This window comes from Triticum urartu, chromosome 3A, assembly GCF_056163025.1.
Source record: "Triticum urartu cultivar PI428250 chromosome 3A, HENAU_Tu73, whole genome shotgun sequence".
In the NCBI taxonomy this organism is placed as follows: Eukaryota; Viridiplantae; Streptophyta; class Magnoliopsida; order Poales; family Poaceae; genus Triticum; species Triticum urartu.
In genome coordinates this window covers 273,271,108-273,287,118 of record NC_141875.1, presented here as the reverse complement: position 1 = coordinate 273,287,118, position 16,011 = coordinate 273,271,108, and the positions used below count along the sequence as shown (strand labels likewise).

The 16,011-nt window shown below is 42.7% G+C and overlaps 1 long non-coding RNA gene across 1 annotated transcript; it reads right to left on the bottom strand.

Moving 5' to 3' along the window:
- Positions 1-965: 965 nt before the first annotated feature.
- LOC147979437 (uncharacterized) lies at positions 966-4,195 on the bottom strand. The gene is made up of 3 exons (XR_015618722.1): positions 3,456-4,195; positions 2,563-2,670; positions 966-1,321 (listed from the first exon to the last, which is right to left on the bottom strand). It is a non-coding gene; the product is annotated as an uncharacterized LOC147979437 (long non-coding RNA).
- Positions 4,196-16,011: the final 11,816 nt, after the last annotated feature.

Sequence of the window (16,011 nt, the reverse complement as noted above, 5' to 3'; positions counted from 1 at the left end):
GGAAGGCTCGGCATTATGCCTGGTGTTTTGTTCCACTCTTGCCACCTTAGTTTCCGTCATACCGGTGTTATGTTCCTTGATTTTGCGTTCCATACGCGGATGGGTGTTATGGGAGCCCCTTGACAGTTCGCTTTGAATAAAACTCCTCCAGCAAGGCCCGACCTTGGTTTTACCATTTTCCACCTAAGCCTTTTCCCTTGGATTCCGTGGACTCAAGGGTCATCTTTACTTTAAACCCCCGGGCCAATGCTCCTCTGAGTGTTGGTCCAAAACAGAGCCACTTTCCGCGCCACCTCGGGGAAACTTGAGGGTTGGTTTTAGTTGTACGTAGTGTTCATCCGGTGTGCCCTAAGAACGAGATATGTGCAGCTCCTATCGGGATTTGTCGGCACATCCGGGCGGTCTTGCTGTTCTTGTTTTACCATTGTCAAAATTTCTTGTAACTGGGATTCCGAGGCTGATCGGGTCTTCCTGGGAGTAGGAATATCCTTTGTTGACTGTGAGAGCTTGTGATGGGCTAAGTTGGGACACCCCTGCAGGGTTTGAACTTTCGAAAGTCGTGCCCACGGTTATGGGCAGATGGGAATTTGTTAATGTCCGGTTGTAGAAAACTTGACACTTAACTTAAGTAAAATGAATCAACCGCGTGTGTAGCCATGATGGTATCTTTTCGGCGGAGTCCGGGAAGAGAACGGTCTTGTGTTATGCTTGAACGTAAGTAACTTCAGGATCACTTCTTGATCACTAATAGCTTCTCGACCATGCGTTGCTTCTCTTCTCGTTCTCTATTGTGTATGTTAGCCACCATATATGCTAGTGCTTGCTCCAGCTCCACCTCACTACCCCTTTCCTACCAATAAGCTTAAATAGTCTTGATCTCGCGGGTGTGAGATTGTTGAGTCCTTGTGACTCACGGATACTTCCAAATAGATGCAGGTGCCGATGATGTAACACCCACAATGCGGCTATATCTCCCACGTGTCAGGGCACGACTTAGAGGCATAGCCGCATGGTAGTTTGGTCACAAGAGGGGTAATATTTACACATCCCATGTACTGAATAAGAAAGGGATAAAGAGTCAGCTTACAATCGCCGCTTCACACAATACATAAATATATCATACATCATCCAGAATACAATCAAGGTCCGACTATGGAACCAAAATAAAGAAAGACCACCCCAAATGCTAGATCCCCGATCGTCCCAACTGGGCTCCACTACTGATCAACTGAAAACAAAACATCACAACGAACACGATCTTCATCGAGCTCCCACTTGAGCTCGGTTGCGTCATCCACACTAGTATCATCGGCACCTGCAACTGTTTGGAAGTATCTGTGAGTCACAAGGACTAAGCAATCTCACACCCGTGAGATCAAGACTATTTAATCTTATGGGTAGGAAAGGGGTAATGAGGTGGAGCTGCAGCAAGCACTAAGCATATATGGTGGCTAACATATGCAAATAAGAGCGAGAAGAGAAGCAACGCAATGGTCGAGAAGCTAGAAGTGATCAAGAAGTGATCCTGAAACTACTTATGTTCAAGCATAACACAAGAACCGTGTTCACTTCCCGGACTCCGCTGGAAAGAGACCATCACGGTTAGATACGCGGTTGATGCATTTTAATTAAGTTAAGTGTCAAGTTCTCTACAACCGGACATTAACAATTTCCCATCTGCCCATAACCACGGGCACGGCTTTCGAAAGTTCAAAACCCTGCAGGGGTGTCCCAACTTAGCCCATCACTAGCTCTAACGATCAATGAAGGATATTCCTTCTCCCAAGAAGACCCGACCAGACTCGGAATCCCGATTACAAGACATTTTGACAATGGTAAAACAAGACCAGCAAAGCCACCCGATGTGCCGACAATCCAGATAGGAGTCACACGCATCTCATTATCAGGGCAACACCCGATGAGACTAGCTACGAGTAAAACCAAACCTCATGTTTCCCCGAGGTGGCCCCGCAGGTAGCTCGGTTCGGCCCAACACTTAGACAAGCACTGGCCCGGGGGGGGGTTAAAATAAAGATGACCCTCAGGAGTGCGACTCCCAAGGGAAAAGGTAGGTGGTGGTGAGGCAAATGGTAAAACCAAGGTTGGGCCTTGCTGGAGGAGTTTTATTCAAAGCGAACCGTCAAGGGGTCCCCATAACACCCAACCGTGTAAGGAACACAAAATCAAGGAACATAACACCGGTATGATGGAAACTAGGGCGGCAAGAGTGGAACAAAACACCAGGCATAAGGACGAGCCTTCCACCCTTTACCAAGTATATAGATGCATTAATTAAATAGGAGATATTGTGATATCCTTACATATCCATGTTCCAAACATGGAACAAACTTTAGCTTCTCCTGCAACTAACAACGCTATAAGAGGGGCTGAGCAAAAGAGGTAACATAGCCAAACAACAATTTTCTAGGAAAGGTGGGTTAGAGGCTTGACATGGCAATATGGGATGCATGATATAGCAAGTGGTAGGTAACGCGGCATAGCAATAGAGCAAGCAACTAGAAAGCAAAGATAGAAGTGATTTCGAGGGTATGGTCATCTTGCCTGAGATTCCGCAAGGAAGAAGAATGAGTCCATAAAGGAGACAAACGGACGTAGTGGAACGAATCCTCACAAACGCGACGTTATCGGAACTAACCCGAAGAAGTAACACTGGAAAGAAGAAAACAACATAGTAAAAACCAAGCATAAACATGGCATGATGCACAATCAAGTATGATGCATGTCCGGTTTAATGAAACATGGCATGGCAAAGTGCAACAAACAACACTACAAGTTAAGTGGAGCTCAATATGCAATGAGTTGCATATTGACGAAACACCACAACAATTATTTAGTTCTCTCACGTTTAGGTACCCAACAATATTAAATGTTGTTAAACATGGCAAGGGGTGTAGCAAAATAAAACTACCTATCTAGGCAAGTTTAAATGAGGCCGGAACAACAAACAACAAGTCCAGAAACTCCTCATGTGCATATTTTAGGTTTGGTACTATTCTGCCCGAAACCATATTTTAGAGTTGTTAAACATGCAAAGTAGAGCCACCATGTTAAACTAGGCATTTTTCTACCCCATTTACATATAAAGTTTATTAAACCGAGCTACTGTTATTAAGTTATGAATTAAAGCATTTTAACATGGCAAATAAGGAAATAAATGCAAACAACAGTTTAAACATTTAAAACATGGTTGAAAGTTGGATATTATGAAACTAGACACAATTGTAAGCGTTTTTCATATATAACTTATTTTAATCCGATGCATGGTTCTGCAGTTATTATATGCATGAACATTAGGGGGTTTTCTGAAAAACTGCAGTCTCTGGAATAAATAGACAAATTCACAGACGCAGGAATAAACATACGTGGGCCGAATTTCGCTGGCCCAATAGGTGAAAAAAATAAACAAGAGGAGGGGGCACTTGGGGGCTGCTCACCCTGGGCCTGGCACAGTTCGGTGAAGAGGAGGCACACTGGGCCTCGCGATCTGGCATGGGAGGCCGAATTGACGAGACAGTCAACATGGGTGACTAGACGCGTCGTCTACCTCCTTCGAAAGAAGCAGAGGTGAGGCAGAGGGGCATGGCGCAGTGACTTCAGGCGAGGGGATGGCAAGGAGGTGGCTGGATCTGGTCTAGCTCAATCGATCCGGGGCGGCGTGGGTCGAGGGAGCGCTGGGGAAGGTTCCTCGAGGCGGGGCTTGGTCTGCTCCGGTGGGTTTGCTCGCGGACAAGCTCCGCTGGGGATCCTTGCTCGGCCACGAGCATGGAGGGAGACATGGGGCTACCGCTGCTAGCTCCTGGGGGCGCGGACGATGATGCCTGCGGGCGGCCGGACGCGTCCAAGAGACAAGGGAGGAGGAGGCTGGGGCGCTGGAAGAAGGCCTAGGCGACGAGATGAAATAAAACGGGGATGAGGAGGCGGCGCCATGGAGTCTTGGTTCCCTCTTGTTGGCCGCTGGTGGTGGTTGCCGGCTGCGAGGTTCGCCGGGGGCGCAGGGTCGCCGGCAGGTGGTGGCGCGCTCGGGCTCCAAGGCGACGAGGAGGGGATGTATTTGGGTTGGCTGGTGGAGAACGAGAGAGGAATTTTTTTGGATCAGGGAGGAAGCTGTTGGTTGATCCGGGAGGGATTCGGAGGAACCAGGTGGAGTGGCGGCGCGGTGGGATCGATGGGACAAGACCCCTAGGATCTAGGGTTGGACCTTATATTTATAGCAGATGAAATCAGTTTAGGGCGGTTAGGTCCCTCCGATCATAATCGGACGGACGGGAAAAATAGGTTAGGTAGCTCAAAAAGAAAAACGGAGACGTTTTGTAGATGTTTGGGGATGTTCTGAGTCCAATGGTGACAACTGCCTAGGTCGGGTAAGGGACAGTTTTGGACGCGCGAGAGGGGTCTATGCACTTCGGAAAGAGGGGTAAGTTGGGCCTAGGCAGACTGTGAAGAAGGGCTTGGGCTGAGAGGAAAGAGGGGGAATGCAGCCCGGCGACTGTTTCCGGAGACCCAAAACGTCCGACGATAGACCGACTACTATTGCTGCTATATTTTAACAGTTGGGCTATCAAACGAACTCCCAATGCGATGAAACTTGGCAGGCGGCCTATCTACACTATAATAAGACCGCACGCCAACTTTCAAACCATTCTGAGAACATTTTCCGGCCACTTATAGAATAATATTTTGGACGTGCCGCGGGCGCGCGCAAGTGTGTCTGGGCTCAGAACAGACAACGGACGGAACTGGGGAACCCAGACAAATGCAAGTTTTGAAAACAAGATGATGCAATGTGGATGATGACATGGCAAGATGCGACACGCAAGCAAAAGACAAGCCAACAACAACGAATAACTGGAAGACACCTGGCGCAATGGTCTTGGGGCGTCACAACACTCCACCACTACAAGAGGATCTCGACCCGAGATTTAGGATGGCACCGTTGAGAAACGGAAGAGGAAGAGGTAAAACAAAGTTGCTTCTTTGGCAAATGAGTGAAACCAATGAACCTTAGAGGTTGAACAACTTGAAAGAAATAACACAATGAAGATGAGGAAAGTTGAAAACACTCCGTTAGAAAAGAGGAACAAGGAACATTGCTAGAACCTTGTAGGTTGAAAGACATAGGAAAAAGGGTTCCAATGGAAAAGAAGTACAAGCAAGCACTCCGGTTGAAACGATATGTACAAGGAACGATAAGGATCAATTACGACAACACTCCGGTAGAAACAAGATAGAGGAGGAAAAAGAATGATATAATTTGGACCGCACTCCGACTGTAAATGGAAAGAATTGAACATGAACTTGACAATATGAGAGGGTGGTTGATGAAATCAACAACACACTACCTCCGGAACTATTGAAAGAATGGCACGGTGGATAAGAAACATTTCAGACAGCACTCCGGTTGAGAAGGGAGGCAAAACTTGATAAGATGAGAGAACTTGAAAAGGGCATGAAACTCCAGTTAAATGGATAAGCACGAAAAGAACATGGTCCTCACAATCCGAGATGATGAGTGAAGAGAGCAACATCACAATGCCTGCGAAACGAAAGAATAGAAGTTGGATCGTTGGAAAGGAAAGAATTGAGAGGAAAATGACATCTTCTACCACAATTGAATTTATAAATCATCCTTCAAAATAAGCATTGAACGGAGTTGTTGGGAAATCAACAACGAAAAGAATAGGCTTGTTGAGGGATTATGGAAAACATCTCAAAACTGAGGTGAAATTCTGCCACCGAAAGCAATGATTGATCGTGAACAAAGAAGAGATGAAAACTTCTTCGACCAAGATGATTGAGAGATAACTTGAATCATTGATAAGCACCACAATAACAACATTCCTTAGGAAAGGCTTTAGGTGAAATATAGCCCAAGATAACTCCAATGAAGAGATTGATGGGATTGAAAAGATGTCCTGAATGAATTGAAAATGATGCATTTAAGATATGTCACTCTGGAAAACTTGTGAATCATGAAACACGAAGGGAAAATTATCAACAATGACATAACACCACCTCAAAAGATTAGGGAGAAATGATTGAACTTTGAAATGCAAGATGAAGAATGCTCGAACTCCTCAAAATAAGACATGTGTTTAACACCATGTTTATTTTTTAGTATAGCTTGGTGGACCTTAACTTCACGAGAAATCTTGAAGAACAATTGAAGAATGAAAAGAATCCTTGACGAACCACCATGTAACCTCCATGAAGAACTCTGGTAAAAAGGATGATAAAAGAAAGAGAAGTTGGAAAGAACTCCAGGAGAAGCCTTGCAATGATTACATGGAGCTTCGCGATGATATAACCGAGAAAAACTTGGAACTTCGGAAAGAAAGATGAACAAATGAAATCAAGAATTTTGATGAACCTCCGGAATGAGGAATTGAAACAACGAATGAATTGATATGAAAAAGAAGGAAGAGAACTCTTGAACGAACCACCGTAAGAATTGAAAATGAACGTAGCAAAGGCACAATTCACTAGGAAGAATTGAAAAAAAAGAATGAAGATACTTTATGGAATATAGATACAAGAGAACAAAGATATCATGAGCTGATTATAGAACACTTGAACGATGCACCGGTAAGATTTGAAGAATGAGAGCTGAAAGCTGGAACGAATAATTCTGAGATGATGTTCTCCGGAGAATCAAACTGAAAAGAATCTGGAATTGCTCCGGATAGGTGAAAAGAATTCTCACAATCGAAAACAATTATGAGAGGATGGTATCAAGCTTGAACTACGCATGTCTGAGAGAACGGATAAGATTTGGAGGAAAACTCTTCTTCGCTCTTTAGTTGTTGAGAATGACGATGAGAAACACCACCATGAATTGTTGAGATACTCTAGGATAATGAAAAGCGAAGAGGTTGAGCCAATAATGAAAAGAGTTTGAAAGATCTTGGAGAAACCATCTGACTGATGATAATTCATTCTTACGTCAAACTTGGAAAAGAATTTGAGAGTAACTCGGCAAAAAATTGGAAGAGTCAGGTAAGATCCTGGGAAAAGACATGTGGGTTAGGGCCCACTCAAAAGAAACACCGTTGACAAGATTGCTTGAAAAGAGAGATTGCACCGGTTGAATTAAATGGCTTGAATGAGATAACAACCTCGGAATAGGTTGACCGAATGCAGAGTGGAAACACGAATCTTCGAGATATCTTCAACACTCCAGAACAAATGAATAGCGAGAAGTGAATGATTAAGAGGTGCACCGGCATGAGAACACATTTGAAACGAGGAAAAGATATGATCGACAAAGCTTGACTTGAATCCACCGGAGAAGAAAGAGAACAGAAAAATGATGAACTTGAAGCTTCCATAGTATCTTCCTTTGAATCACCGGATAAGAACATTGAGGAAAGAATGAAGAAACTTCACATCAATAAGATGGATACTTGATTAAGAAATCTTAGTCATCGAAGAAAAAGGGTGGGAGGGAGGGAAAACAGAGGCAACTTGGGACGATGAAACAAACAACGTTGAGAAGACTTGAGTTGATATTGCGGATGTTGAAAAAGATCGGATCCACTTGAAGAGAGACACACTAGTTCACAAGAAATTGAGATGGAAAACTCGAAGATCAAGAAGGATTTGTATTCACATAGGAATATGAGAACACTGCTTAGGAAAGGTATGGAATAAACATTTGACCTCGAAGCAACTCGAATACCACAACTGAAAAACAAAACAAAGGATTGGCTTGCAAAATAAGCCAAAAATGAACATAAGATAGACCCCATGTCGTATCATGTGTCTGTTGGAAAAATATTCTAGGAGCTACTTGAATTCCCACTTATAAACTCCCTAAACTTTCTGGTTATGCAATCAGGTGTTGGGGATACAGGGGAAGCATAATATCTCACCCAAACTAACAATACCTACATCCAGCTGTATCCATCCTTCAACACATAACCAAGAAACCTTCGGAAATCGTTTACCTCAACCTTCGAAAAACATCCGTTATACGAGTTATGGAAATACTCCCGAACTCCCGCCCCAGTACTGGGTGGCGTCGAGGTTATCTCACCAACAACTGCATAAAAGAGATTTTCGATGTCGGCGAAACTCAGGTATTTCAAAACTGCAACGATAAAATTGTGATGACAACACCTCGGAGCTCAACTCCCCGGGACACTGCCACAACCCCTAAGTGTCAGGAGGCACCAAGAACAATTTTCTCGTCACAAAACCATCGGAACGATTCCAAGATACCCGCGTGATCCTAAAAAAAATCCATGAAATTTGAGGAGAGAAGAGTCAAAACTCTACGTCAGGAGGCCTCACCAGAGTGACGAAGGGACTGAGGAGTAAAAAGAATCCTACTCTCCGATATATATAATCCTAAGTCTCAAAACATTTTGTTCTAGACTCAACAACGTCAGCGATTCGATCAAGCAGGGGGGCTCCTAAGTCGGGATGGCTCTGATTACCAACTTGTAACACCCACAATGCGGCTATATCTCCCACGTGTCGGGGCACGACTTAGAGGCATAGCCGCATGGTAGGTTTGTCGGAAGAGGGGTAATCTTTACACATCCCATGTACTGAATAAGAAAGGGATAAAGAGTCGGCTTACAATCGCCACTTCACACAATACATAAATACATCATACATCATCCAGAATACAATCAAGGTCCGACTACGGAACCAAAATAAAGAAATACCACCCCAAATGTTAAATCCCCGATCGTCCCAACTGGGCTCCACTACTGATCAACTAAAAATGAAACATCACAACAAACACGATCTTCATCGAGCTCCCACTTGAGCTCGGTTGCGTCATCTGCACTAGTATCGTCGGCACCTGCAACTATTTGGAAGTATCTCGGAGTCACAAGGACTCAGCAATCTCGCACCCGCGAGATCAAGACTATTTAAGGTTACGGGTAGGAAAGGGGTAATGAGGTGGAGCTGCAGCAATCACTAAGCATATATGGTGGCTAACATACGCAAATAAGAGCGAGAAGAGAAGCAACGCAACGGTCGAGAAGATAGAAGTGATCAAGAAGTGATCCTGAAACTACTTACGTTCAAGCATAACACAAGAACCGTGTTCACGTCCCGGACTCCGCCGGAAAGAGAACATCACAGTTACACACACGGTTGATGCATATTAATTAAGTTAAGTGTCAAGTTCTCTACAACTGGATATTAACAAATTCGCATCTGCCCATAACCGCGGGCACGGCTTTCAAAAGTTAAAAACCCTACAGGGGTGTCCCAACTTAGCCCATCACAAGCTCTCATGGTCAATGAAGGATATTCCGTCTCCCAGGAAGACCCGATCAGACTCGGAATCCCATTTACAAGACATTTTGACAATGGTAAAACAATACCAGCAAAGCCACCCGATGTGCCGACAATCGCGATAGGAGTCGGACGTATCTCGTTCTCAGGGCAACACCGGATGATACTAGCTACGAGTAAAACCAAACCTCAAGTTTCCCTGAGGTGGCCCCGCAGGCAGCTCGGTTCGGACAAACACTTAGACAAGCACTGGCCCGGGGGGGTTAAAATAAAGATGACCCTCGGGAGCACGACTCCCAAGGGAAAAGGTAGGTGGTGGTGAGGCAAATGGTAAAACCAAGGTTGGGCCTTGCTGGAGGAGTTTTATTCAAAGCGAATTGTCAAGGGGTCCCCATAACACCCAACCATGTAAGTGATACGTCTCCAACGTATCTACTTTTCCAAACACTTTTGCCCTTGTTTTGGACTCTAACTTGCATGATTTGAATGGAACTAACCTGGACTGACGCTGTTTTCAGCAGAACTACCATGGTGTTATTTAGGTGCAGGATCAAACGTTCTCGGAGTGACCTAAAACTTCACGGAGACACTTTCCAGAAAATAAGAAAAATACCTCCCAAAGATGAAGGCCAGGGGGCCCACCGTCTTCCCACGAGGGTGGGGGACGCGCCTGCCACCCTAGGGCGCGCCCCCTACCTCGTGGGCCCCCTATTACGTCTCCGACTCCAACTCCACCTCCATATATTGAGTTTCGATGAGAAAAAAACAGAGAGAAGAAATCATCACGTTTTACGATACGGAGCTGCCACCAAGCCCTAAAACCTCTTGGGAGGGCTGATCTGGAGTCCGTTCGGGGCTCCGGAGAGGGGAATCCATGGCCATCGTCATCATCAACCATCCTCCATCACCAATTTCATGATGCTCACCACCGTGCGTGAGTAATTCCATCGTAGGCTTGTTGGACGGTGATGGGTTGCATGGGATCTATCATGTAATCGAGTCAGTTTTTTTAGGGTTTGATCCCTAGTGTCCACTATGTTCTGAGATTGATGTTGCTATGACTTTGCTATGCTTAATGCTTGTCACTAGGGCCCGAGTGCCATGATTTTAGATCTGAACCTATTATGTTTTCATCAATATATGGGTGTTCCTGATCCTATCTTGCAAGTCTATAGTGACCTATTATGTGTTATGATCCATTAACCCCGAAGTGACAATAATCGGGATACTTACCGGTGATGACCGTAGTTTGAGGAGTTCATGTACTCACTATGTGTTAATGCTTTGTTCCGGTTCTCTATAAAAGGAGGCCTTAATATCCCTTAGTTTCCGTAAGGACCCCGCTGCCACGGGAGGGTAGGACAAAAGATGTCATGCAAGTTCTTTTCCATAAGCACGTATGACTATGTTCGGAATACATGCCTACATTATATCAATGAACTGGAGCTAGTTCTGTGTCGCCCTAGGTTATGACTGTTACATGATGAACCGCATCCGGCATAATTCTCCATCACCGATCCATTGCCTACGAGCTTTCCACATATTGTTCTTCGCTTATTTACTTTTCTGTTGCTATTGCTATCATCACTACAAAATACCAAAAACATTGCTTTTACTACCGTTACCTTTTGTTACCGTTATCACTACTATCATATTACTTTGCTACTAAACACTTTGCTGCAGATATTAAGTTTCCAGGTGTGGTTGAATTGACAACTCAGCTGCTAATACTTGAGAATATCCTTTGGCTCCCCTTGTGTCGAATCAATAAATTTGGGTTGAATACTCTACCCTCGAAAACTGTTGCGATCCCCTATACTTGTGGGTTATCAAGACTATTTTCTGGCGCCTTTGCCGGGGAGCATAGCTCTATTCTTTGAGTCACTTGGGATATATATCTTCTTATCATTATGAAGAACTTGAGAGATCAAAAAACCAAGATCTATCCCTCAACTATGAGGGGAGGTAAGGAACTGCCATCTAGCTCTGCACTTGATTCACCTTCTGTTTTGAGTAAGCTTGCGACACCTACACCTGCTTCTGCTATTCGTTCTGATATGTCACATGTTATTGATGATGCCACTTCTGCTATGCATGATACTTATGATGAAACTACCTCTATGCCTGATACTACTATGTCACTTAGTGCTTTTCTTGATGAACAACTTGCTAGGGCTAGAGAAATTGAAAATATTGAACCTTATGATATTGATGAAAGTGATGATGAAGAACCACTTGCTATTCCTAAGGGTTATGTGTTTGATCAAGATGCTTCTTTAGCCATTTTAGCTTGCAGAGATGGAACTGAACTTAAGAAATTATTAGCTAAATGAAGTAAGCAATCCCTAAATGATAGAATGCAACCTGACCCTGCTTTGGCTACTTCACCTATCTTTGTTACTGATAAGGATTACGAATTCTCTGTTGATCCTGATATAATTACTTTGGTTGAATCTGATCCTTTTCCTGGTTATGAATCTGAAACTGTTTGGCACACCTTACTAAACTGAATGATATAGCTACCTTGTTCACTAAAGATGAGAGAACTCGCTACTTTTATATCCTTCAAATATTTCCGTTCTCATTAAAGGGTGATGCTAAGATATGGTTTAATTCTCTTGATCCTGGTTGTGTGCCTAGTCCCCAGGATATGATTTATTACTTCTGTGCTAAATATTTCCCTGCTCGTAAGAAACAAGCTGCTTTAAGGGATATATATATAATTTTGTGCAAATTGAAGAAGAGAGTCTCCCACAAGCTTGGGGGAGGCTTCTCCAATTACTTAATGCTTTGCATGATCATCCTCTTAAGAAAAATGAAATACTTGATATCTTTTATAATGGACTAATCGATGCCTCCAGAGATTACCTCGATAGTTGTGCTGGTTCTGTTTTCAGGGAAAGAACACCGGATGAAGCTGAAATTCTATTGAATAATATGTTGACGAATGAAAATAATTGGACACTTCCGGAGCCAATTCCTGAGCCTATTCCTAAACCAACTCCGAAGAAGAGGGGTATTCTATTTCTCAGTCCTGAAGATATGCAAGAGGCAAAGAAATCTATGAGAGAAAAGGGTATTAAAGCTGAAGATGTTAAGAATTTACCTCCTATTGAAGAAATACATGGTCTTAATTTACCGCCTGTTGAAGAAACATATAATCTTAATCCTTTACCTATTGAAGAAACTCATGGTCTTGATAACACGACATAGGTAGTAAAGGTAAATTCTCTCTATAGATATGATAAAGCTGTAATCCCATTTCCTAAATTTGCTAGCCCATGCTTATATGAGTCTGATAAATTTATGGCTAAGCAAGAAGATTTTAATGCTTATTTTGGTAGACAATTGAAATACAATTCAAATATGCTTGGACACTTGGGTGACTATATGGCTAATGTTAAGGGTGAACTTAAACTTATTAGTAAACATGCTTCTATGGTTACCACTCAAGTAGAACAAGTACTTAAAGCTCAAAATGATTTGCTCAATGAATTGAATAGTAAAGATAATGATTATGCTGTTAGAGTGGCTACTAGAACTAGTAGAATGACTCAGGAACCTTTGTATCCTGAAGGCCATCCTAAGAGAATTGAGCAAGTTCTCAGAGAAATAATATAGATGCACCTAGTTCTTCTAAAAAGAAGAAAAAGAAAAATGATAGGACTTTGCATGCTTCTAGTGATCCTATTGTTGAAACACCTGAGAATCCAAATGATATTTCTATTTCTGATGCTGAAACTCAATCTGGTAATGAACCTGAAACTAATGATAATGCTAATGATAATGTTCATAATGATGCTCAACCTAGTAATGATAATGACATAGAAATTGAACCTGCTGTTGATCTTGATAACCCACAATCAAAGAATCAACGTTATGATAAGAAAGACTTTGTTGCTAGGAAACATGGTAAAGAAAGAGAGCCTTGGGTTCAGAAACCCATGCCTTTTCCTCCCAAACCATCCAAGAAAAAGGCTGATGAGGATTTTGAGCGCTTTGCTGAAATGATTAGACCTATCTATTTGCGTATGCGATTAACTGACATGCTCAAAACTAATCCTTATGCTAAGTACATGAAAGATATTATTACAAATAAAAGAAAGATAACAAAAGCTGAAATTTCCACCATGCTTGCTAATTATACTTTTAAGGGTGGAATACCAAAGAAACTTGGAGATCCCGGTGTACCAACTATACCATGCTCCATTAAAAGATATTATGTTAAAACTGCTTTATGGGATCTTGGAGCCGGTGTTAGTGTTATGCCTCTCTCTTTATATCGTAGACTTGATTTGAATAAGTTGACACCTACTGAAATATCTTTGGAAATGGCTGATAAATCAACTTCTATACCTGTCAGTATTTGTGAGGGTGTGCCTATAGTAGTAGCAAATGTTACTATTTTAACGGACTTTGTTATTCTTGATATTCCCGAGGACGATAGTATGTCTATTATTCTTGGAAGACCCTTTTTGAATAATGCAGGGGCTGTTATTGATTGCATTAAAGGCAATGTCACTTTTCATGTTAATGGTAATGAGCATACGGTACATTTTCTGAGGAAACAACCTCAAGTTCATAGTATCAACTCTATTGGAAAAATTCCATCGATTATATTTGGAGGTTTTGAATTTCCTCTTCCTACTGTTTAGAAGAAATATGATATTCTTATTATTGGGTATGTGCCTATCCCCGTTAAGGTAACATAGTGTTATTCGAAATTTCTCTGGTTCCATGTTATTCGGAATGAGTTCGTTAACAAGACTTGATCAACCTTGTTAGTGGATTCCTTTTGATGACCATGAGATGGATGAAACTAGAAGGCACAACCTTCTGTACCCCACTTTTACTTTCTGTTATTTATATTAAATAAAATAAAAATAAATATTTGTCTGTCTGTTATCCGATTATCCGTGCAATATAAAAATACCTCGAAAATAACAGTTCTCCAAATGCCCTGAAAATTAAATATGATTTTTCTAGAATATTTCAGGATTTATGGAACAAAGAACACACCAGGGGGGCCAACCACCTTGCCACGAGGGTGGAGGGCGCACCCACCCCTCTAGGGCGCGCCCCCTGCCTCGTGGGCCCGCAGTGGCCCTCCTCCACTTATTCCAGCACCCACACACTTCATCTTCATCCCCCAAACATGAATAACCAGCTCAAACCCGAGTCCAAGCTCGTTTTGCTACCATTTTCGATCTCCTTGCTCAAAGCACCTCTCACAAAACTGCTTGGGGAGATTGTTCCTTGGTATATGACTCCTCCATTGGTCCAATTAGTTTTTGTTCTAGTGCTTTATTCATTGCAAATTTTTGTTGCTTATGTGACCCTGTTCTTGAGCTTGCATGTCAAATTTATATGGTCAAAAATAGTTTTGATGCATGAATATAGGCCCTAGGCACTTGTAGGAGTAGTTGCTATCAATATTATTGAGTTTGGTTTACTTTTATTTTGAAGTTACTAAACATTTCAGAACTTTTCAGAAAATGATGAGGAGACTCTTGAGGGGCTCATCGAGCCAAAGGTCGAAGGAAAAGGCACCCAAGCCTAAGTATAATCTGCCTCGCACCGCCGAGGTTCGGGCGTGTAAAGGGCCTTCCGAGGATTTCTTAAGAGCAGCCGGGATTTATGAAGATTTTCATGAGTTGGCTCAGACTGCAGGCCTTACCGCTTTCCTCCACGACCAATGCGATCAGTATCTCTTGCTCACAAATACCTTTGTGCAAAACTTTCATTTTCATTCTAGGAACTCACCACCTACGGTGGAATTTCATTTATATGATGAGCATAAGGAGATGTCACTTTATGATTTTTGTCAAATCTGTTTAGTCCCTTTTGGGGGCAAGACAGAAGAACCACATCATGATGATGTGGAGGGATTTATTGACACTATCACTGTAGGGGAAACAAGGAAGGTTTCCGATGCACGAATCACTAGCATACACTTTCCTGTTTTACGTTATTTCGCATTATTTGCTAGTCGTTGCTTAATTGGTCGCGGAAACTATGGAAACCTAAGTATCCCTGATATTATTATTCTGCACCATGGTTTATACGGTGATAACTCTTTTATTATGGGCAACATTATTGCCAAACGGTTAAGTCTGAACCTTACCAAGGGCCCCATCTTTGGAGGCATATATGCTACACGCCTAGCTGCGCATTTTAACATACCTATTAGGCATGCTGAGAAGGAAGAAAAAGTGTTGCCCCGTGTTTATGTAGATTATAAAAGTATGGTAGCACATGATTTTATTGTTAAGAATAGGGAAGGAGAGCTTAAATATCAATTGTTCTTTAATAAACATCATCCTGAGACTATTACCTTGCCTGCTCCTCTTTGTTTGATTTGACTGTAAGCACGTACCTTATTCCATTGACGGCTATCCATGCCTACCGGAACCCTGCACCAGCCGAGGAGCCAGAGCTGAAACCACAATTTGATTGTTCACGACAGTCTAATTACCAGTGGGATCCGGAGATGATTGTCAGCCAGTGGCAATCGAAGTCTTCGTCTTCTACATCACAGTACGACCCCAACTATTATTATGGATATCCGCCAGGCCAGCCGTGGCCATAGACCAACTTAGGCCAAAAGCCTAAGCTTGGGGGAGTACGTATTTCTCACCGACATTACATTTATCCTCACACACTCATGGCTAGATGTCGGTGCTCATACTTTTTCATTGTATCATCCATGCTAGATTATTTTCCTTTTTATGCTTTCTT